Here is a 25449-nt window from a genome sequence, read left to right as displayed (position 1 = left end):
ACGGTTCTATAAAGTGGTTGATGGAATCAATTTTTTCGGGAAAGCACTTTGTAGTTGCATTTAGGAGTAAATGTTTTTATTGAGATACTATTATTCATATATTTTAACAAAGAAATGCCAAGCTATCATTTCAAGTAGTTACCGTCCTATAGAAAGTAAATAACAAAACATGTTATATCCTCAGAGTAAAATTTTTTCTGGCACAATTTGTTATAATAATTCTATTGAAATTTGGGTCTTGTTCAAAAATTTGCTCAGATTGGGCCTCAAAACCATTGCTTGAATTTTATGATCAAATCAAGGACACTATTATCTCTTCCAGAAAGCAGTTATAATAACTATCAGCCCTATAAGTTATTATAACTATCAGTTATAATAACAAAAGCAAGCAAGATAAAGTAGCAAAAAGTAGCAAGCAAACACGATAAAGTAGAAAAACACGAAGGCATATTAAAGACATCAAAATATTGCTTCATACAGAACAAAAATTAAGACCATGTGTTTCTGTATCGCATGTGAGGAACAAACGAATAAACAATGATACAGTTCAGAAAATGTCAAACTTGAAAATTATATATATATAGCTATATTGAACTTAAAGAAATTGGTGATGAAAGTTCAGGAACTATTTTCTTTCATTGAAATGATAACACAGTTTTAATAGATTTGTTCTAACTAATTTTATTCTATTAAAAAAACTACGACAAAAATTCTATGGCTTTTGCTTTATTAAAATTAATAACTGTTTTGTCATACATTTCTGTTACTTTTCATTAAAAAATTCAAATGTTTTCCTTATTTCTGCTGTCTTAGAAATATTCCTTTTAAAGTAAGCGACAACTAAACTATTTTTCATCTTAAGGTACTTAGTAGCATTGTGAAGGAAAAGATGCCTTACCGAATGATAACTGTGTAGTATGCATTAATCATTCTATTTACCGACCAATTAAGTTAGATTTTATGTTAGTTTATAAAGCTGTATCACTGAAACAGGATTTAAAGCCAAAATATATTCTTTGTCATAGCTCAACATTTCAGTATTCAGTACATAGTCTTCAAATTTCATATGTGAAAATGTTTTTTTAAACATCTATTTTCTTTTATATTTGGTGATTAATTTCATAAAATATACATTACGTGTAAGAGATAAAAAAAATATTTCGCGATATAACAACAGTATTGATTATGTGGATAGAATTCATGAGATTTAAAGTATCTTTTTAAAAAAATATTAATCGTAAAAGTGTTTTGAAATAACAAATAATACATAATACAATTTTATGCTGAATAATTTCACATCACTAAAATCTAATAAATGTCAACTATTTTAGCAAATGAATGTTAGTAATAATTATTATGGAAATTTTAGTTTGCATGGTCTATACACAGGGTGCGTAGTGTGAAATGGATGCAAAAATGAAGCACTTTCGTACATGTATGAATACCTAAAATCAAGAATTTTCTACTCATAGGAATTTTTTTGTCTTTTAATAATTTATAGTTTTTATAGAAATTTTTTTTAAAAAAATCTATTTTTTAAATTTTAATCTTTGATTAAAAAATAACTTTTTAAATTTTAATCGATGCTTGGATGTTGAATCCAGCCTCATCTTTTATTTAAATTGGCAACATTATCTTCAGCAATAATTAATACAAAGAAATTCTGGAAATTTGAATTAAGATAATGCTGACAGATTTTTATCAAAATAATTTTAAATTTAAGTTTAATTTTTTTAAAAAAAATCAGAAAAAATATACTAAAATAACTTTTACGTCTTAATAATTTTTATTTTCTTATGTGCACAATTTAAAAAAAAAAAATTACACATAAAAAGTAACTGACCGTTTCCCTGGCCTAACTTTTAAAATACTCAACTCAAAACATTAAAATGACAAAAATCTGACTGAATTATTTTGTATTGATAAATTAAATTAACTAATGCATACAGCTTTTATTTTAAAGTTATTTTTATAAGAAAACTGATTATTCAAGACATTTTTTATTCATATAAATATTTATATGAATAGAAATAATAAGCATAGAAAGAAGAACACTATTATTACAGTTAATTAGATAGGTAAGTAAAGAAATATTATTATTACAGCTAATTTTACATTTAAAAAAAATGTCCCATTGACAATTTCAAATTCAACACCTTTTTTAAAAATTTTTCCCCCTATCCTTCTTTTTCGAATGTGGTTGCACTTCGCTACGAGTGAAAATTCCTTTGTTTCATTAGCTTTTCGTGACAGTTCTTTAATTTGTACTGTATAGTATATGTGTATTGCTGAATATATTCAAGGACTTACAACTTATGTATGCGATACTTTCCGCTTTGTGTTCACTAACGGATTTTTGCACCAGGTTTCTTAATCGGAACTGAATTCCAAATATATGTACTGGTTGTGGGAAAGATGAGTACGGGTCATAAAAGGCCAATAAATCATACGTAGCTCTTTGAAAATAAAAGGGGGGGGGTAGGGAGGTTTGCTAAAACATATGTTATCTGTTGGCAAGAGTATTTGGTGAGAAAATGTAGTGGTATTTTAACTAAATTTTGATGCTTAAACACAAGGGAAAAAAAAACTCTTGTCTCTATTTGTATATGCTGGCCTCTATTTGTATATACATACACCAGGCCGTCTGCCTATTAAATTTGGCAAATTTATACTTTGGAGGGTAAGAAAGTGATTTTTTGAATTTTGAATTAGAATTTTAATTAATCAAAAATTAAGAGAAATATTGACTTTTTTCCGTGATAACTTTCTAAAAATTTACAGTAAAAATAGTTTTTACTTGCAAATCCTATCAATTCTCTGCATTATTCATTCACAGTCAAAGTACCGGGTGTCCCATAAATTTGTAAATACTTTAAAAATTCATAAAAATTAAAGGAATGAGTATATTTTAATGCGGTTTGCGAAACTGTTATTCTCATGAAGGGGGGGGGGGGTTCATACAAAAAAAAGAGAAAGAAAAGAAAGAAATAGCTCAAAAATGTGTCGATAGAGGGCGCTAAACACAAGCAAAACATACAATTCTACGGGAAAAATACTTTTATTTGCATGCAAGCAATTGTTTACATGCGTATCACACCAGTACTACAGTACTTGTTCTATGTGTCCGCCATCACCACAAATAACAGTTTGGAAGCGGGAGACAACACTGGTAACTGCATCATACAGCATATCCGGATGAATGCATGAGATTTCGTGGCGAATGGTTCCTTTAGCTGCACTAACGAAGTTGGCCTATGGCGGTACACCCGAGACTTAAGGTAACCCCATAGTCAAAAATCAAGGGGTGTTAAATCTGGTGAGCGTGGGGGCCATTCATGTGTAAAGTGACGGCTGATTATCCGTTCTTCAGTAAAAGTTCTTCTCAAAAATGCCTTCACTTCGGTGTCGATGTGAGGTGGTACCCCGTCTTGCATGAATGTCACTGTGTCAAGGACATCGTGTTCCAATAAGGACTGTATCACTTACTTCTGTAACATTTCCAAGTAACTTGTTCCATTAACTGAACATGTCTTCCATTCTGCTTTTTTACAGGGCTTTTCAAAGAAAAAAGGGCCTACAATAATGGATGCAGTGAAACCACACCAAACAGTAACCCGTGGTGAATGCAGGGGCTTCTCAGTGTAAGCATGTGGATTCTTATGTGCCCATATTCTACAGTTATGGGTATTAACTGCTCCATGCAAAGCAAAATGAGCCTCATCTGTCCACAATACTTTCAGCAGCCATCGCGGATCATCTTCAATTTTCGCCAAAGCCCAATTTGAGAATTCCAATCTCTTAGCTGTATCATTTGGTAAGAGCTGATGTAGCGATTGCAATTTGTATGGGTACAATTGCAATACACCATGAAGGATACGGTACACCGAAGTCTTTGGTATACCAGTTATTCGTGCCACTTCTCGTACGCTACTGACTGCACTTGTAGACTGTTCCCTTAGCGTGTCCATTTACGAAGAGACATCGGGGGTACGGACTGTTATTAAACGAGGTGCACCAATGCGTGGCCGATGACACAAACTTCCAGTTTCTTCGAAACGGCGTACTAGGGAAACAAGTCCAGCAGGAGTGATCGGACCTGAACCTTTCTTCAATCTTTTCTGGGTCCTAAACTTCCGTAAGGCTTCAGCCGCCGATTCGTTGCTGACATAAAACAACTTTACCAATAGTGCTTTATCCACCAGTGTCAACATCTTAATACAAACCTTTAGAAATGATGTGTCAATTGCTCACTCTGCCTTTCATAAGACTTTAATTTGCATATTTCCACTGATTTGCTTGCTTGCAGCGCCCTCCATTGACAAATTTTTGAATTATTTTTTTTTTCTGTATCAAAAAAAAAAAAAAAAAAATCCCCCTTCATGAGAATAATAGTTTCGCAAACTGCATTCAAATATACCCAGTCCTTCAATTTTTATGAATTTTTAAAGTATTTACAAATTTATGGGACACCCGGTATGCTAAATATAGTTCTCAATTGAAAATCAATAAACTTTAAAAGAAAATCTGAAACAGAAATTCCATTCTAAAAAATTACCCCTGAACTTAACTATTACCATCACAAACGATTCCAATTGTTTTAAGATAAGTGGATCACTTAAAGTGCATTTCATCTAATTAACAGCATACAAGTCAATATAAGAGGATTTAACAATTGATAATTTTCCTACTATTTGAAATTAAATCTGTTCAAAGATTTTGAATTTTCGGAAATCAAATAAATAAATCATATACACATGAAAAAAATAACTTAACAAGCCTGATATAGTTATAAAAATACATCTTATCTTATATTTAAAAATTTAGTATTCTCGTTTACATGAAAGCTTTATCTTTTCATACGTAAATATAAGCGGAAGATCTTGACTATAAAACATACATGCTATCTAAGATCTGTATTCTTTTTACAGAATAAAAATACGCAAAGATTGATAAACCAATAAAATTTATGAATTTTTTAAAATTTTAAGATAATTTACGTTAGAGATAACATTATTTTTTGTATTAATATTTTTAAATGCACTGAATTGCATATTTCTTTCTCCCAAATATACGTGGATTAAATTTAGTATCTCTACGTAAAATGGTCTATATTTTAAATAGACTGATAAACGCATATATATACATTCACTCTTATTCTTGAAAGAAAATCTTACTTTGTTAATTAAAACTTTTAGATTAAAGTTTGAATATTCCACACTTTAATTTTTGAATAATTTTAAACAAAAAATGTGGAGATATCTGTGAAATTGAAAGTATATGCTATACAAATTAAAATGATTTCTCTACAATATATCATGAAAATTAAAACTCCCTGATATACCATATGTTTCATGACCTATCAAAATTAAATAAAAGGTTATTCTATATTAAAAGAAATACTAGTAACCTTTACGCATAATTGCTACTACATGGGTTACAAACTGGGTTTATTTTGCTTTTCTTCATTTTGTATCCCTTATCTTCAAATTGTATTTTGTTGTTGTTTTGTTATTTGCATTAGGAGAAAAGGGGAAGCAATTCTTTGTTTAAACGATATTTAATATTAGTCATTATAAATTTCATAATAAATGAATGCTAAGAATATTTTTATACTTTAAGTATTTAGAACATTTCTTGTGAGAGGCTATTTTGGTAATAATTTTTAAATATAAAAGTGATCTAAGAAATCATTTAAATTATTTTTTGTGGATAGTAACATTAAAGAATTAATTCTCTGTTAAATATTCCTTCAAATCCAATACAAAATCGCCAAACTTTTAGCCTATGTAGAGAAAAAAATTATAACTGCTACATAAGTATTATAATGCATTTTTTTTTTATTTAGAAATATATTAATAGGAATTATTCATTTCATTTTAATAATGCGATTACAAATTTCTATAATGGAAATATACTGAAGATTTAATTGAAGTTTCATGTATTATGAATGATAGTAAATTACAGAAATAGAAGTGAATGTTCACTTATATAGTTATGAAGAAATAAAACATCTCTTTAAAAACTTCTTTCATGTTACAGCAAGAGTTTCTCCTGCAATGCAATAAAAGAAGTCTGACTTTATTTCTTTTAATAAAGAAACTCATGTTCTAAATTCATTTGCTCTTGAATCTTATATTGATCTGGACTGGACTTCTGAACACTATGGGCTCATTGTGAGATAACCAAACTTTTTCCATGGCAAAATATGCATTGTTTGTGCAAAAAAAAAAAAAAAAAAAAAAAAAAAAAAAAAACGCTTAAGAACGTCTGAATCAATGGGCACATCGAAACATACCCTTGAATCCATTTGTATTAAATATAATTAAATTATCATGAGATTTGAATCTACTATACAGGAACTGTAATGTCAACAGTCCAAAAAATTATTTACATAATTATAATCAAGGGGAGGGGAGGGAACAAGATTTTTAAATAGGTAAAGTAGGCAATTGTCAAGGAGCCCCTCAGCTCTTGATAATTTTTAGTAGTTGTAGAAAGTTATTTAGTTTTATACTTTAATTTGATGACAGAGGGCCCTGCAGTCAAATTTATTCAAGTCATAATCAAGTATTGACTAAATTAATTTTGGAACTTTATTCTAGTAATATTCCTAATTACCATTTACAAACTATTCGTTATCCTATTTCAGGATTCTAAAAAATTTGGAGCTTTACAGTTTAAAAAAAAATATATTCCCTAATTTTACAATATTATTTAGAGTGTTATAGAAAGTTGTCTTTTGTTTTCGATAATTTGCTTAAAATTATTTTTATGTTTCGACTGTGCCCTTTTTTTATTTGTACAATATGGAAATGGACTTGAGACTTCAGTTTTCCAAATTTACTACTTAAAATTGCGGAATAAAAAAATTGGAGGAAAAAAGGGGGCTTCGAGATTTGCACTATCTCAGGGCCCCTGGAAGGTTTAAAACGACCGTGAATTCTTCTGAAATTAGAAATAATAATATTGTTTAAAATATGGAAAAAAACGCATAGCTAATCAGTAAACATTTCAATAAAGGTGTAGATGTATATTGTTGAAAAGTGTATTACGAGAACTTCATTCAGCACAATTTTTAATGACTTATTGTACATATAAGAACGATATTTAATAAAATTAAAGTTTCTGAAGAACATATACTACATATATTAATGTAAAAATCATTTTTCTTAATTCTGTTTTATTTTTTAACAGTAGATTTGGATTATGGTTTAATGCAAAACATTATATTTATGTAAAGTAATGCATTCATATCCAAAATCTAGAAGAAATGATTATTATTTTGAAGTGGATACACTATTTATATGAGAAGAAATATCATTCCTCAATGATTTTTATCATACATTTTTGAATAAATACATTGAAATGCAATTCATCTTTCATAAAAAGCAAAATTGAAATTATTCATATAGTATTAAAACGCACGACATTGTATTAATGAACGTATCGTTAAGTATTCGAAATTGTGTCAAACATCATGCTAACTCTTGCCAAATATGACACTTTTAGATAACGTTTAAAATGTTGTAACCTCTTCTAGACCTGACCCTTATCAGTAACACAACCACATTGAAAACGAGATTATTGATTGGCAGTTTTATGACTGGTACGGAAAGTGTATTGTACGCTAAAGTCATACAACCATATGTACTAACTATGAATTTGATTCTTTCGTTCTAAAAAAAAATGGGTTTACAAAGAAGAGTAGTAAGAATTTCTTGATGGAATGAGAGTGGCTAGTAATTTTTTGAAGCTTTAAAAGAGAACAAAATATATCAAAATACTATAGGAGAACGTCAGATTTGAAATCTGTTAATGGGAAAATCCTTCTATTACTATCACAGTTAATGCAAGCCTCCCAAGGCCATCAAAGTAAACGAGAATTAACAAGCGGCAACCATATTCACAGACAAAATATTGTACAACACCTTTAAAAAGGTGTAAAAATAAATTTTGTGCCATAATGTTCCTGAACGTCATGTGGTAAATACGTTAAAATTTTAATTTTTAAACTGAATTTCTAATTAAAACTTTACAAAATCCATCTTAGTGAGCCTCTTACATCTAAAAAGTAATTGTTCACTAAATTTTTGTTCTCTTATTTCAGTGATGCTCTGTATTAGTAAGGCAAATCTTTATATACCAAGAAAGAAAAACTTTTAAAAAATGATATAATTTGAATCATAAAGGTTTCTTAAACTTTTTTAATTTCTTTTAAATTTTAAATATCATACCTAGCAAAATGTTTTTTTTTTAAATAAAAACTAAGATTTGACAAGATTGGTCCAACAAATGATAATTTTCAAAGGAATGGAGACATTTAAAAAAGTACCGTGCAAATGAAATTATTGAAAACTTACGACTTCAAATTAAAATTTCATCTAACTTGATCTTACGCAGTTGACTAAAGTAATTGCAATCACAATAAATAATAGTACAGTAAAATCCCTTTCGCAGTCGTTCAAAAGATCGCTTAAAACAACATATTAACGTGAATGATGATTGATTGTGTAATGAGACTTCATGGTAATCAGAATAAAAGCGGTTAAATATCATAAATATCTTTCATGTACGCTTTTAGAACAACTTCTCCCATCTCTGATGTATCTATTTCTTTTACGCACCAAACTGTATTCTTATTTTTCGTAGATCAGAGCTAATATGCGTAATCGTTAAGAACACATAAAGAGTTGAACATAAAGTTACCAGGTATAACTAAAATAAATTATTCACTATTCAGAACACTTAAACGTAAAAGAAATTCAAACTTTTTCGCTTGCGATCAGTTTGGTATATTTCATATCTCGCTCTTTCGAAATAACCATTCTAATACTACAATATATGCCGGTGCCCATTATTGAAAAAAGGAGCGAAAGAAAGTTCGTTTAGCATTATCTTAACATAGGTTGAAACTCCTGTATCCTTCACTATTATCGATTATCCAGATTTATATACATTTTTGCTCTGTTTTCCCTCTATATTTTTCCTTGAAGCTAAAAAAATCACTATATTCAGCTCCATTTTTAGATAAACGAAACAATTCTTCTATTCTTGGATGGGATATTCCAATCGATAAATTTATTTTGCTGCTCCATCCTTTGATAGTATTGTTGGTTCTACGAAATCTTTCATAACAATTCTATATGCGAACGATAAGAGTGGAATTTTCGAGTGACTGCGCTACAAAATAGTCATAAAATTTTGCTGACGGAGAATGCTGTTGTCATCAACGCATCAACATCTTCATCTAACAGAAAAGCAAAAACTACGCAGATAAGAATATGGAGTCTGTTTTCTATACTGGACTTACAAGCATTTGCCAAACTAACACATTGCAATTTGCCGCTACACAAATTGATTGGAACTGCAACCCTGATGATGTAGGGAATATTTCTGATGTTGAGAATACCATTTTCGCGCCTATTATAACAGTAATTTCAAAATCCATAAATTAATATTCAGAACTCTGCATAGACTCTTAAAATACTGCACAGTTTTACAAAGGTATCTTGCTTTCTGTTGAGAATTACAAATATAACTGGGATAATATTAACTTTTAAACAGCTTTCGACATTTGCGTATAAAGAATAGATCTGCAACAACAGTTTCGGACAGGATTTGAATGTCCTATATCAGTAGAATTTTTACATCTTTGAGGAATTATTTTTTAAAGCCCAAAGACATTAATTATTTCGCATAATTCTCTTGTAATTGTATCATCAAGCAAAAGACTCGTTGCTTCATCCAGTTCAATAACAGTAGGACTGTGCCGATGTTCAATACATAAAAAAATGATATTTCGGAAGTATCAATTTTTCAATATAAATTTTTGAAGAAAATCTATTTATCGAAATCCTGACGATGAATTATGGCCCAAGGTGATTTATGATCCAATGAATTGAATCAATGAACGCAATTCATTTTCGTTTCCGATGTTTAACAAATATTTACTCAAACTTTTATTCATTAATTCTACTTTTCAAAAACGGAAAGGTTTGTTTAAGTATGGGATTTGATGAATATTTGAATGTCTATTTTTGTTCTTTCATTCTCAGGATATTTACAAAATCTTGTTTTTCATAGTTTTTCTCCTTTCCACACAAATTCTGCTAAGATTTCCATAAAAACCATATCATGTTTTAGTATGTTAAAATACTTGTTTAAAGCATGACATTTTGATATAATTCTTTTTCTGATATCTAAACAGAAAGTTTCCAGTAATTGATTATTGTTTAATTATAATGAAAAAAACTCTGTACTTTTATTATCAAATATATGTACTAGTCGAACAAATTTTCCATTTCTATTGATTTTTAACAATATATATCTTGGTGAATGTATGCGAATATAATCGTAAAAGGAAAACTGCACCTCTTATAAAGTAAAACTAAATCCTCTTATCAGGTTTAAATGTCAAATAACGGAATTCAAAATGTATCTTCAGCAATTGATGCTCAGCATTATTCGATATTAAATGCCTGTTATAACATTTGTATAATTAAAGTAAGAAGTTGGTGTCATCAAATTTTTCACTTATTTAAATTTAACAATTTTGTATTTAATTTTTTATACGAATTTGCATAAGTCTAAATTTCGTAATGCGTTTTAAAAATTTACTCACATTATTTTGTTGTAAAGCATTGAAAATAAGTTTCCGACAAAATGGGATTTGAAAGAGAATCCTACGTTTTTAAAAGATTCGGAAAAGAATTAATCCCCTAACACCATAACGCCCCTAGTAAAACCATATATGATTTTTTTTAATATTTTCATTGCCAAAATAGAAATTTTTAATCTTTGTATTGATGCTCTAGGAAGCCACAGGGATGAAGGCCTCACTCCGATGTATAAATAATATTGTTTAAAAACTTAATGTTAAAATGAAACTTCCTTTCACAAGGAATACAAATATTAAAGCTCATTTCAAGATGATAGACTCAACAAAGATAAGATTTAAAAAGTAAATGCTCCATGAAAAAAAAAAAGGTTTCCTCAAAATGAACATTACTGAAATCTATGACATTCTATAATATTCAAGACAGAAACAAATGTAAAAGCTGCAAAGTAAAATTGAAATTTTCGGTAACGTATTGGTGTTTCAAAATTCTATAATTTTTCGAACTTTATACTTCTAAAAATATTACTTCATTTCTATTTCATAATATATTGTTCATTGAATTATGTTATTTTTTATTTATGATAAAGAATATTTTTAGAGGCAGATCGGTTCACGGTCATAGGAGAACTATCGAAATTTTGACTCTCATCGAGCTTGATACTGATCGAACTTTCGATTCTGAGCAAACATTCATTCCATCGAGAATAAGTCTAGTAATATCTTCAAATTGAATTTAGAGGCTTCGCTTAGGAAGCACTCCGGGAAGGAATGGATATATATATATATATATATGTGTTGATGGATTTATGGAACCATTATTATTGAGATTTATGCCAGATTGTATATGAGTGAAATCTTGTGTTTCACACATATGTTTATCTTTTTTATTTTCTATTTCTAATGCTTTTCTATGGTGTGTACTTTTATATTTTCAAAAATGTATAATTTTTCAGTTTTATACCTCTAAAAATATTGCTTCATTTCCACTTCATAATATATATTATTTATTAATTTATTTTAATTTCCATTTATGATAGAGATCATTTTTAGAGATAGATAGGTTCACCCGTCATTTAATAACTTTTTAAATTTTCATATTTATCGAATTTGAGTTAGCGTTCAATGCTAATCGAACTTTCAAAGGCACATAGAATCAGTTCCGGCAATATTTCCCTCGTTCGTTCAGTAGCTGGGTAATGAAATTGGTTCTACGCCGATAAAATGGTCGATGTTAATGAGAATATATGTTGGTGGAATGATAAAATATTTTTTCTTGAACTCATTTCAGATCATACAACCGGATAATATGCTACAGGTTTTTTCCCCTTCTTTTTTTCCAAAATGCAGCATTTCGAATTGTTTAAAAAATGGCTCTAATTTAAATTATTTAAAATAATTTTTATTGAAATATTTTATTTTTATGATAAAAATTATTTTTAGAGATAGTTTTTTTAAAAATTTATAATTGTCTTTTAAATAACATTTTTAATATTCTAATCTTTTACAATATATTTAACGTTGATAGAATAACGGAAGTGCTATTAACAGTCAGACCCAATCGTTTAGTTTGGATGTACGTTATGATTTCGATGAGTTTAAACTGAGGTGATAAAAGTCATGGGATACCTCCTAATAAAGTGTGGGAGCTCCTTCTGCCCAGCGAAGTGCAGGAACTCGACGTGGCATGGACTCAGCATGTCATTGGAAGAATTGCAGAAATACTGAGCCATGCTGATTCTACAAACGTCCATAATTGAGAATGTATTGTTTTTGCAGCATTTTGTACACGAACTGACCTCTCGATTATGTCCCATAAATGTTCGATAGGATTCATGTTGGACGATCAAGTTCGCCAAACCATTCACTGAAATTATACAGAATGTTCTTCAAACCAATCGCGAGCAGCTGTGGCCCGGTGACATGGTGCACTGTCATCCATAAAAATTATATTGTTATTTGGATACATGAAATCCCTGAATAGTTGCAAGAAGCTTTCCAGAGGCTGAAGATAACCATTTCCAGTGAATGATTGGTTCAGTTGGACTTAGTCCATTCCATGTAAAAACAGCCCACACAAATATGGAGCCACCACCAGCTTGCACAGTAAGTACCTTGCTGCCAACTTTGGTCCATGACTTCGTGGGGTCTGCGCCACACTCGAACCCCAGCAACAGCTCTTACCAACTGAAATCGTGGCTCATCTGACTAAGTCAAGGTTTTCCAGCAGTCTAGGGTCCAATCAATATAGTCACGAGGCCACATGAGGCGCCGCAAGCGATATCGTAGCGATAAGTAAAGGCACTCGAGTCGATTTTCTGCTGCCATAGCCCATTAAAAACAAATTTCGTCGCACTGTCCTAACGGACACGTCCATCATTGATTCCTTCGGCTATTTCACGCATGTTGCTTGTTTGTTAACACTGGCAACTCTATGCACACGCCGCTGGTCTCGGTCATTAAGAGTAGGCAGTAGGACACTGCGTTGTCCATGGTGGGAGGTTATGCCAAAAATTTGGTATTATCGGCTCTTTCTTGATATTGTGGACTTCAGAATGCTGAAACCCCAAACGATTTCCGAAACGTCCCATGCTTCTAGCTACAACTACCATTCTGCGTTCAAAGTTGTTAACTGCAGTCGTGCGTTAATCAGGTCAGAAACCTTTTCACATGAATCACTTGAATATGAATGAAAACCTTGCCAATTTATTACCCACTGATATATTTTGAACACGATATTACTACTATCTGTATATTTGCACATTGTTATCCCATGACTATTGTCACCTCAGTATATATTGATGATATACATGGGTGAAATTTTCTTTTACCTGTCCATGTATTTTAACTGCCTCAGAACTGAAAGCATTTCTAAAACTTTTAAAGTATTGCAATATTCTTTCATAAATGAGCTTATACTCCATGATACTTAATATTCCTTTACATTTCTAAATTAATCTTTTTAATTTCTTTTTTATGTTCTGAAATTTTATGTTCAAACCTCTTTAGTTGCAATCACTTTATCTAATAAGTGAGTTAAAATTCTAGTTGCATATTTAAACTAAATTTGTCATTAATACTGTTTAAATAAAAAAATTATTAATTTTTCACAATTTTACATTTCGAATAAAGGCAAACCTGCTTAATTTAGCGAATTAAAAGCCTAATTTGTATTGAGAAATGCAAACATAGCTTAAGCGAAATATTATTACAATACATTTTTTTAAATGATTTTAATATCATTAGTTTTTAATTGTATTTTTGAAAGGAAAACAAGAATACTTTTATCATATGAAATAAAAATTAGCAAGATAACTGAAAATTCCTCTTATTTGGAGATGTTCCATTAAGTATATTAAGAGCGTTAATTATACTTCATTATTGCAATAAATAATAAAATCGCGATATGTCGAGAAACATCAATTTATCTTAGACGATATATCGCGTTGATGAAGTTCGGTCATCGCCCAGCTCTAAATAGCAGTAGATGCTTCATTGCTAATCCTTTGCACTGTCCTGGATCTATGTAGACATAGATGACAGAGCGAGAATTTCCGTCAAAAATTCATATTCACTTTGAAAAAGAGAAAACATTTCCTCTTGATATATTTTTAAGATGAATTCATCAGTCTCAAGAATTCTCTTTTTGATTTTTGCTGCATGTTTCTTGATATCGATCTCGGCTTCATCCGGATTACAAGAGAAAGAACCTACAAACAACTCTTGTCAGAACAAGAAACATGCACTCTTTAAAGCCCTTATAGATACACGTCAAGTTTTCTCGCCAAAAGAAATTAAGTTCCAATAAATCTATAATATAAGCGTAAATGCGACAAACCGTCACTGCCATAATCCCATTCCGCAAAAATAAAGGACACCAATAAAAAATATTTTACTTCCCATCCAATTCCATGTTTAAACATATCTATCTGTGTTTTCAAACGATGGCATTAATGTTAATGCAATAATATTTAAAGTTACGAATAAGAGCTTGTTAAGCAGCGAAAAGGAAAGTTAAATATGCGCCTCTACTCACTGGATGGCAATTCATCGATGGGCCACAAATCATCGCCACGATATCATATAAATCGATTGTATGATTTTTGTGTTTGGGATATATGCGTCGAAGTCATAAAAATATTAATCAATGGTCTTTTAATGGGCATTGATATGTTATTAATAAGAATAAGTTAGTGATATCTTATTGTGTTACTTATATAATAAGAACACACTTTCCAATAAGATTCTTCAGTTCTGGAAGAAGTTTTAAACGTTATTTACAAATGTGAGATTAGACGAAATTTGACATGTTTTTTAATATCATTTGAATCGATCTGAATTATTTCCACACTGTGTTTTATGAGAGATGAATTGTTTTCAATGAATTTACACAAAATTGTATGAAGAAAATTAAGGGCAAATGATATTTCTTTTCATATAATTTCATATAAGTACCAACATCGAAACAATTAAATTTTCTTCTATATTCAGACAGTTAACATTTGAATCACTAAATCGTTACTTTAGTGAAATATAAAAACTTTCTTTAATGGAAAACTATTTGGTTTCATCAGCTTTTACCATATTTCTTATTGAATCATTTGTTTGATTCGATAAGTCCGAACACAAAAATGTATGATATTTTATAATAAGACATTTTAAAGGGGAGGGGGGTAAAACAGCCGTTTCTTAAGATTGAAGAATAGATAAGTGAGGTTAGTAGCGTTGGAGGGAAAAATTGTTAAAGGAATAGTCTTGAAATACAATAAATAGTTAGAGAAAGCCTCAAGTAAGAAGTTACACTTTCAAGAGATGGAGTGCTATATCAGCTTCCAAACATCAATTTACAGAGCAGCAGTGTACCAACATAAATTTAAACCTTTCTGGTCCACTTTATATTCTTTCGTTTTTCAATGCTGTTGTATTTCTTAAAATTTGAACTCTGATAGAGAGAATTTTTTTGTTGGTTATATAGCTTTTCATTTTGTGTATAAAATATAGTAAGTACAGAGTACATGACAAACGAGAGCCTCACTGATATAGAAATATATTAAAATTTCCCTAATTATCATTAGCTGCAATGAAAATCTGTGAGAATTGTTAGTTGAATATAATTTTATGTAATTTTCTTCGATAGATGCAGTATTAAATGATAACCGAAATCTACTGCTGAAAAATAAAACAGAATTTAAAAAAATCTGAATTATACATTAATACATGTAGTACGTAATTTTCACGATTTTTAAAAATTGTTTAAAGATCTTATATGTAATATAATTCATTAAAAAATCAAATGAACAAGGTCCTGGTATTGGATTTTTCAACAACATACATCTATACTTTTACTAAAAGTTTTTATTTATAAGCTATATATATTTTTTCCCGCGAGGCTTACAAAGAGAAGAGATCTGATGAATTCATACTGAAGTTAATCCCTCGCTTTCCATATTTCAAACAACGTGATTATTTAGAACTTCAGGAGAATATTATTATTTTAAATTTGCCCCCCCCCATTTTCCCCAGATCAGAATGTCTAAATAAATATCTATTTGGTATTTTGCCATAAAAGCTTCCCTATTGTAGATTCAAAATTCTTAAGAATTTATTTTGTATTATTTACAATAAGTTTCACGGGTATGTTTCGATATGTCCATTAATTCTAGTTCGTAGAATGGGTCTTTAAATAATTCTTTTCACAGAAGTTATGTCTATGTTGCAGACATTTTGCTGTGGGAAAAGTCTCGTTGTCTACATAATAATCAATCCAACTGAGATTAATATAAGATTTCAAGCACAGCAACTGAATTTATATAATTAGTTTCTTTACTGAAAGAAATAATGTGAAAGGCTTAAGTTATTGCAGCAGAAACAGTTGCTATAACATTAAAGAAGCTCAAATTTTTTTTCTCATAATTATGCAAATGAACATTTATTTTTATACAAGCAATTTGTGTTTAATCAAAATTCATGAAATTTTGTTTAAATTTTCAATACATATTTATTATAGAAATCTGTGATCATATTTATTAACATAAAAGGAATAATTTCCCATTAATGCAGAACATGCAATATTGTTATATATATATAAACCTATGCTTTATAATGTCTTTGTAACAACTGTAATTTTTCCCTCAGAACAGGCTATAATTTTAGTAACATTTTATTAAACTTAAAGGAATATTTAACAAAATATTAATGTTATAATACTGCCATCCATAGAGAGTAATTAAAATTCTTTTCTAAACAACATTTAAATTTTAAGATAACTATCAAGGCAACTTCTCATAGAGAAAGTTAAAAATATTTGAAAATAAAATATAAAGACTGTTTTTACCATTTTTCAGCATTGATTTATTATAAAACCAATAAATTGATAATACCAAATAACATTTGCATAAGAAAATAACTCCTTTTTTTTATATATATTTGGATACAAAATATAAAATGAAGTAAATCAAAATTTATTCAGTTTATGCTACATCTAATTCCTCTCGGAGGCACCTCAAATATGAAGATGAGAAGCTATTGGTATGGTGGTTGGTTCTCGCTGCCCTGGTGGGCATAGAAAAGGTGTGAGGACAACTACCTCTAACCGATGATGGAACGTGCCTCCTACGGAAGGGGCTGTACTGTGACCGGTGATGACCCTTAGAACTCAGCCCTACTTCCCGCTTATGCTGTCGCGGCACTCCGGTCATTCAATTTCTTCAAATGCCTACGGATAGGGCGGAGTAGCCACATTATGGTTATGTTACACGAAGCAGCAAATATATGAGATGATTACATTGTATTCATTGTATTTCTTTTAATATAGTTTAATCTTTTGTTTACAGCTGATTGCTCGTGTAATATATGACATACCAAAAATTTTTAATTTGCGTAGTATAAACTTGAGAAATCATTTTAATTTGCAGAAGAATGCATATTATTTTAATTAAGATATAGGATTTTTAAAAGTTTTTTCTTCCAGCAAAATAATGAAAGCAGATATATCAGAAATAAGTTTCTTTTAACAAAAACTCATTCTACTTTAACAATTTTTCATAGAAATTGGATCAATTTTGAATAACTTATGAAACTTTTATTATTTATAACTATTCTATGATGCTGAAGTTATATACAGACAAATGTACTGAATATAGAAAATTCAAAGAATCTAATTTCCTTGCATTGGAAAAGTTTACAAATAAAATTTCAGAAATATTTTTTAGCTCTTAAAGTATATTTTTCATAGCACAGATTTTACTATTGTTTTACTGCATTACATTTTAATACTTTTTTAAACTCAAAACAATTTCAGTAGAAATATAAATAGAGCTATTTTGTTCTCCAATTAATTGTTAATTAAGAGCTACTTGATTTGATAAAATTTATTCTTGGCATCTGAGCTGCAATTGTTAGTGAAGCAAAAAAAAAAAAAAAAAAAAAGAGAGAGAGAGAGAGAGAGAGAGAATTAAATGTAACTTTTCTTTGCTGTTTTCAAACATTTATTAAACAACATCTGCCCCTGAACTTTATAAATATATACAATTAAAAATTCAAAAGGTATTCAACAATGAAGGGCCGCTGCTTGGTTATTGGGTTATTTCAATGAAACTGTAGTAGATTTGGGATTGAAAGAATTATGCATGTTTTTGTATACAAATAATACATATTTTTATAAATAGTTGCAATTATGCTATGAAATATACTTATAAATATCATAAATATAAACATTGAGTGTTAACATAAATAATAATAAGTCTGTACATAAACTAGCATTACAAATAGTTTTTTCATCTATGAGCATATTTTTTGATAAATTACTCATTTAGTTAAAATTTAGATATTTTTATTGTATATTAAATAATTCAAATCAATACATAATATTAAATTTTTACCAATTTGTTAACAAAATGAGATAAAGACCATTATGATATTTATACATTTTAATTACTTTTGATTAAATGCTTTTTACACCAGCATTAATATAAATATAAAATGATCTTATATTTTATTTTATCAAATTCTTTCATTGCATTGTATATCATTCCATTATTATCATTGGATCATTCTAGTTTTAATGTGTAAGCTAAAAACGTCATACATTTTCATATCTTTTGTATCTCTATAAGCATTAATGATTCTGGAAATTCTTTCATCTAATTGGGCATATTTTCTATTTTGTCTTATCCCCTTTTAAATTCATTTTTCTTTGGCTAATTAAAAATCCTCTGTACCTTGACTCTTCTTTTAACACCCGAAAGGGAGTTCTGAATTTCGGACGAGGTTTATTAAGGATGCTCTAAAACTTATTGTGTCAGCCCTTAATCGCAATTAGGGATTGCAATACCGGTATACCGGGATACCGAATACCGGTATTCACAAGTTTAAATACCGATTTTTCGATATTTACTAGAAAATTTTTAAATTGTCTTGTAATTGTTTCAATTGTACAGGGATCGCCAACATAGCAAAATAGTATACGTTTTTATTTTATGTAACGTATGTTATAGTTATCGGAGATTATGATGGCACTAATGTGAAAGGAATTGTCTCTTGAACAAAAATTAAAATGAGCGATAAAAAAAATTCAACAAACCAAAATACAATACAGAAATCAGTTATATCCAAAACCATCCGACGAGTAATCGATTTATTTGAAGATGAGGTATTTAGAGGTTAATATTTGGTAAAGGTATGTCGCAAATTGCTAACAGTACCACCAACTATCGTAGATGCCGAAAGAGCGTTTTCGACAGCTGATAATTTTTACACAAAATTACATTCCAGGCTTAATGACAGTACAATTGATGCATTATGTTTTTAAGATCACATTTCAAAAATTTGTAATAGTACCACAGACTGAATAGTGGTGTTAACACTTTTTTGTTTATCTAAACATTATTATTGCCAGCCTCTCCGCTGAACACTCTATACACTTTCAGTGGGTCCCCTCATATGTTGGTTAAAATGGTAATGAGATAGTGGATAATTTAGCTAAGACTGCCTCATCTGACATATTTCATGGTGATGCAACACTAACTTATTCTGAAATCTCTTCTATCAAAAAGATGGAGTCGAGTGCACTTTGGAGCTGGAGAGTCCGACCTGCTCACCCTTGGTATTTGGTAAGAGTTCCGGTTGGTGTCACCGTCTGAATGTCTCTAGAAAACAGCAAACGGCTCTCTCTCGTTTTTTAAGTGGACTCACCAAATCCCTCACCTTCCAACACGGACGGAGGATCTTTGCTGAATGTCCTTGGTGCAAGGCAGATCAAGCCTCCCCCAATCATATTCTTAAATGTTTAAATTTTACGATTTTTGAGATTTTAAGGGATCCGCTGTTTATGGGCTTTTTAGACCTGAAGATAATTCTTTGTTAATTTTGGGCTTTGGTCTGGGATTGTTTTTGGGCTTTGGAGGTGGTATAGCACAGCTATAACACCTTGGATCAGAAGCAACGACAACATTTTTTTTTTTTTTTTTTTTTTTTTTTTTTGTGGTTTTGTGATTGAAAAGTAAAGATGTTCCTTTACTTTTTTGTGATTCTTTATATACTGTTACAAATTATTTTTGTGATATTTGCATTCTCTAATAAAACTGGTAAATAAAACAAAGAAACACCCGTGTATTCTTTCTTTTCCTAAAATTTCTAATACCGGTATTAAAACCGGTATCAAGATCTAAAAAATACCGAATACCGGTAGTGAACTTTTGGTTCGGTATTGCAATCCCTAATCGCAATATTTGTTTTATGCTGCTGTTTATCTCAATTCTACATGTTTGGAGATATTGCTGAATGGTCCAGTCATTTTTTTCACAAAATAATCATAAAATTCTTGTAATTTTGACTACAGTGGCGAAGTTTCTTAGATGCACAGACAACTGCCTCCAATGTTACTTTCTGGCAAATGTGCTATACCTGAGCCCATAAAAACGAATTTCATCATTTTCTTTATATTCATAAATTAATCCAATACTTTGAAGTTCAAAATTTGAGCTGGTATCAACAAATATTGGCTGAAGTGAAAGCAACATCTTGATACTCTAACTGATGAGGGAAGTCTTTTTAGTTTTTTTATTACGTCTACTTCAAAAACCATAGTAATGTAATGAGGATTTTACTCTGTATCATCTAAAACAATAAAAAGTTTTAAATTTCACAATTCTTTCTAAGAAAAACTATTGTTACATTTATTCTATCTTCTTGGTCACTTTTTGTAAAAGCTGCATTAATATTGCATAAACTGCACTGTATACACCTGTTATCATTGCATGCAGAAACTTTTGAAAGTACCAACCATAAAGAAGCTTTTACCATTTTTCAGGGATTTCCATCATTTTGCGCTGGCAAAAAATAAAATACTAGTTTCTGAATTAACATTGGCTAATAAAAGACAGGATCCATCCACCATGATACAATCATCACTCAAAATAATCTTCTGTGATTTTTTTAGGTTCTAATGCTGATCCTTGACCTTTTTGTCTGAAGCGGTCGAGCTGTCTCCTTATTGCACGCAGAGTTGATTGTCTCCTGCATAAACGTATCCCCGATAAATAGACGGCTTTTTTTCCTGCAAGTAAATTTGCGATATTGGACTTTTTAGATTTTTAATGGCTCACTAGCATTTTGCGTTTTGAAAACTACTGTCCACCAAGACGGATATCTTTTCTCAGTTCCTGATAGAGCCTTTTCACTGGCGGTGAAGTGGACCGTGATCGAGAGAATCCTTGACCCATCCTTTCATTATTAGTCTTGGAAGGGTTGAGAACCTGTTTGTTCTCTTGTAGTTGCAGCCAAAGCTGATCCACTTCATTTGGCGGAGAGGGAAACTAGTCTAATTGCACTAACGATGAATGCTATGAACAACATGGGCATATCAAGGTTGAAAGAGATTTGGATGGTTAGAGGCGCTTTTCGGAAAGACAAAAATTAGAGATGTTCACAGCTGTGGTTTCACGACGAAGAAAATGTAGGAAATGATAAAGAACTACCGAACAACGAAAGAAGTAACACCCAAGTCATACGAAAGAGGAGAGATCAGAGATATTCTTCAGCAAGACCTTTACAAATCTGGAGAATTTAGAAAGAGAGTTTGGTTTATGTCCTCTTATCAACTGCATGTACCATGCTGCTAATAACGTAAACAATAAAACCAAAAGAGCAAGGAGCTCTGCGTTAGATTATGAGATTTCAAAAATTGTCAGGACTAACAATTCAGTTGCAAATATTCAAAAACCAAGTAATCCTAAAACTAATGATCAAGACACTGCTAAGTAAAAGGACAGAAAAAAAAAAACTCCAAAAGATTAACAACTAAAATAAATGTTAAAATTAACAATGAAGAGACCGATTCAATATTAAGAATAAAAACATGGAGCTAGAAGAAATATATGATAATAACGAGAAGGAAAATATTGAGGTTTGTGGTCAAACGGCCTCCCCCAATAATGTTAAATCGAACTGATAGATTTATCCAGGATTTAAAGTTCATCAATGATAACTAGGGATCCAGTAGACTCCAAATTAGGTGGTCCATAAATTCAATTTTCTCAAAGAAAATAAACTAGATTATTTCGTTAATACTCGTAAGAAAGCAAATAAAAGTAATGGTTAAAGGCTTGCCTGCAGATATGAATGTTGATACAATTAATGATGACCTGCAGAGTGAATGTGGTTTTGGTCTAATCAAAGTCGTTGAATTAATACGTTTCAGTACAAAATAGTCCTTGCCCTTTTTCCAAATTATGCTTGCCAATAACGAAAACAGTAGGAATATTTGGAACCATATTTCCGACCCGTAAATAAGTCTCCTTAGAGGCTTATCTCCTTTATTGGGTGCGGGTTCCTACTTCCGAGGTACCCAAGGAATTTTTCTCTCTTATCTTTTGATTGATATTTGGGCAGGAGCTACCCACTTGAGTGAGATTCCAAGCCCCATATTGGATGAGGAAAGATATTTTTTGCCCACGTTTCGTGGGAAGAACTTAGTAGCGGGCCCAAGGAAGAGTATTTCAGCATCTTACTGAGGATATGTGGAGTTGGGTAGTAACTGCTGGATTGACTGTTCGCTGGAAGAGCAGAAGGGAATTTTTTTTGAACTGCTCAGGCAGTATTTGTTGATGGTTAAGTATGAAGAGATTCGTAGGTGATTGTCTCAATTTACTGCTTCTGACATAGAAAGCGTAGACTTCGTTTATGACACAGAATCAGATTGTGTGTTACTGATTAGTACACGCAGACAGGATCGGTTAGTATGATGCTCAGATTATAAGTGAAGGTGACATTTGTAAAATGAGATTTGCAAGAAAGTAATTGGTGCCAGTCAGGCGCTGGGAAACGCGCTGGAGAATGTAGAATTAAGGAGATTGCAACATCTAGAATATTCAGATTATGTAGAAATAATCGACAGGATTCACCACAAGAATGGTCTTTAAGTCCCATGAGAAAAAGTAAAGACATTTATGTGTGAAGTTGGCTGTATAGGATTGCAGTTTCCAGCAACATGCTGAGTTGCTGGAATGTGAGTAGTGAAAGCTGGTAAGAATCAACAGTCCTGCGATTTGGCAAGTTTAGAAAATGTTAGAAAAAGTTTGTTGGGATTAAAGAGTTTGGCGATGAAGGTAAATTGAGTAACATCTGGTTACTGTTCATTCTCGGATTCTAAAATCTTCCGCACTTTTGCGCATGCATTAGGATGTGAAGCAGATGAAAGGAGATGTTTACATTTTACAGTAATGTGAACTCGTATTATACGAATAAGACTTAGGATACGTAAGAATTGCGGATAACTCGTAATATTTTCGGAAAAGTTATTAACTTACAATAAAATATTTTACAACAATTTTTGTTTACTGTAAGGGTGCTTAAATATTAAAGCAAGGTGAATAAATGGAAGATATAAGATTTCTGTTCTTAAAATTTGACATTCAGAATAATTAGGATTGATATTTTTATCCATCCGATCGTTGTTAAATAAACATTTTGAACAATTCATTGTTTTTTAAAAAAATTTAATCTACTTCATATAAGTTCACAATTTCTCAAACAATGCACAAACCATTCAATAAACTCACGTGTGAGCCACTAAACACCATCGCGATATCTTACACAGATCGAATGTTGGTTGCTATTTCCGACAGAGAAACTTATTCCATTCTCTCACATAATTATAACAGTCTCGCGCATACTCATTAGCTGCAATGCGGAAATCTCATGAAAAAGAACACCTGCCTTTCAAATCGAAATAGGACTGATTTATCCGTAAACAGAAAAAATAGATAGCGAGTAAAAAAGGGGTGAGTTTCCGCTATTACACAGTCACGAATGGTGTTGTTTCAGTTTTGAAGCTATTGCCTATGAACTTTATTTTCGCAATATTTAGAGATCGGCATTTTTTAGATGGGGGAAAAAAAAAGGACCAAGAAACTCAAAATTCCTTTTATTTTCCCGAATTTTATGAAAATTTACAAATTTCATTACTTTTTCCCAGTTTTTTAGATGATTTTTATATTCCCTGTATTTTCCGGTCCTCTCGGTGCCGTGGCAACCCTGGAAAGTATTTAATTTAAAAGTATCTAAGGGAAAATGTAATCTAATCATTCAGCAAATTCCGGAAAGGCGCTCTTCCTGCCATGCCCTTGGCAAGGTAGAATCGTCGAAAAGTGTAATTTCGAGATACTGAAACGAAGAGTAGTGATTTTGTAATAGTTGGGAAACATCAAGAACGTTTAGAAGAAGGAACAGTTAGGTAGGGCCTGGGTTTTGGTTTTCTAGGACCTAGTGTTGGTGATGAAATGGCTGCCGGGCTTCACCTAACGCTTGTGGCTCGGTGAAAAACCACAGCAAAAAAGAAAGCGGCTAGCATGGCTTTGGGCACATGATTGTTTCAACATAGCGTGCCTATGGGAGGTATCAGACCTCTCTAAAGATGCTGTTCGGGCTTCAGAATTGGTTGCTGGTGTAGCTTGCTGGTGATTTAGGCAGAAGTCGGTCACAACGAATCCTGTCGATACTGCTTAGTTTAGTGGTGGAGGAACGACCGGCTGTATACAAATGTACTTAAGAGTAAAGGTAGAAAAATTTCAGAGGAAGAATTGGAGCATTCAATGCTTCAACTGTTGCTTATCGAAGATTTCCCAAAGAAACCCAGAAACAAAAGAAACCCGGGTAATTTTAAGCCACATTTTACCACATTAAGAAAAATCAACATTTTCTTAAAAAAAAAAAAAACCTGCGTTATATTAATGAGATAACAAGGAATATATGAAATTCAAAAAATTCACCGAAATAATGTTGGTTTTATTTTTACAAGCTGTCCTGTATATAAGACGGTGGTGCAATCGATGCTACATGCTTTTCAATCAAGCATTTTGACTTCCATGTAATATTAAGAAACATTTGACACAAAGTCCTAAATTACATTTTTGGGGAACAATTCTAAGTTATTATTATTATTATTTTATTTTATTTTTAAACTGACACCGGCATTGTTTCCCATTTGGATTTCTAACTAATATATGATCATTTAGCATTTTCTAACTGTCTGAATTTTTTGTTGAATGCCCAAACCCCTGAGTGATACAACTCTTTATCATTCCAGCGAACAGCGCCAATTTCACTTTTAGGGTGAAATTTTCTATCGGAGCTCCCGCGATCCATCTTTCCCAATATTTTGGATGATTTTTAAAAGGCATTTCTCCATTTTATTCTCTCCAACTGTTCTCGTACTAAAGAAGTTCTTGCCTCTGGGGCAAACAAAAAGGTCATACGATGTAAAAAAATAATCCATATAAATTCTGGAATGTGCTGGAATTTCAACAACAGACGACAAATTTTCAACAATCGTTTGA

At 31.0% G+C, this 25449-nt stretch overlaps 1 protein-coding gene across 5 annotated transcripts in view; it reads right to left on the bottom strand.

Annotated features, from left to right (window-relative positions):
- LOC129958581 (sin3 histone deacetylase corepressor complex component SDS3-like) overlaps positions 1 to 25449 on the bottom strand; it is an 83912-nt gene that overhangs the window by 36874 nt on the left and 21589 nt on the right. The gene's annotated exons all lie outside the window — the stretch shown is intronic.

This window comes from Argiope bruennichi, chromosome X1 (assembly GCF_947563725.1).
Source record: "Argiope bruennichi chromosome X1, qqArgBrue1.1, whole genome shotgun sequence".
Lineage (NCBI taxonomy): Eukaryota > Metazoa > Arthropoda > Arachnida > Araneae > Araneidae > Argiope > Argiope bruennichi.
This window is presented reverse-complemented; position numbering and strand designations above follow the sequence as displayed.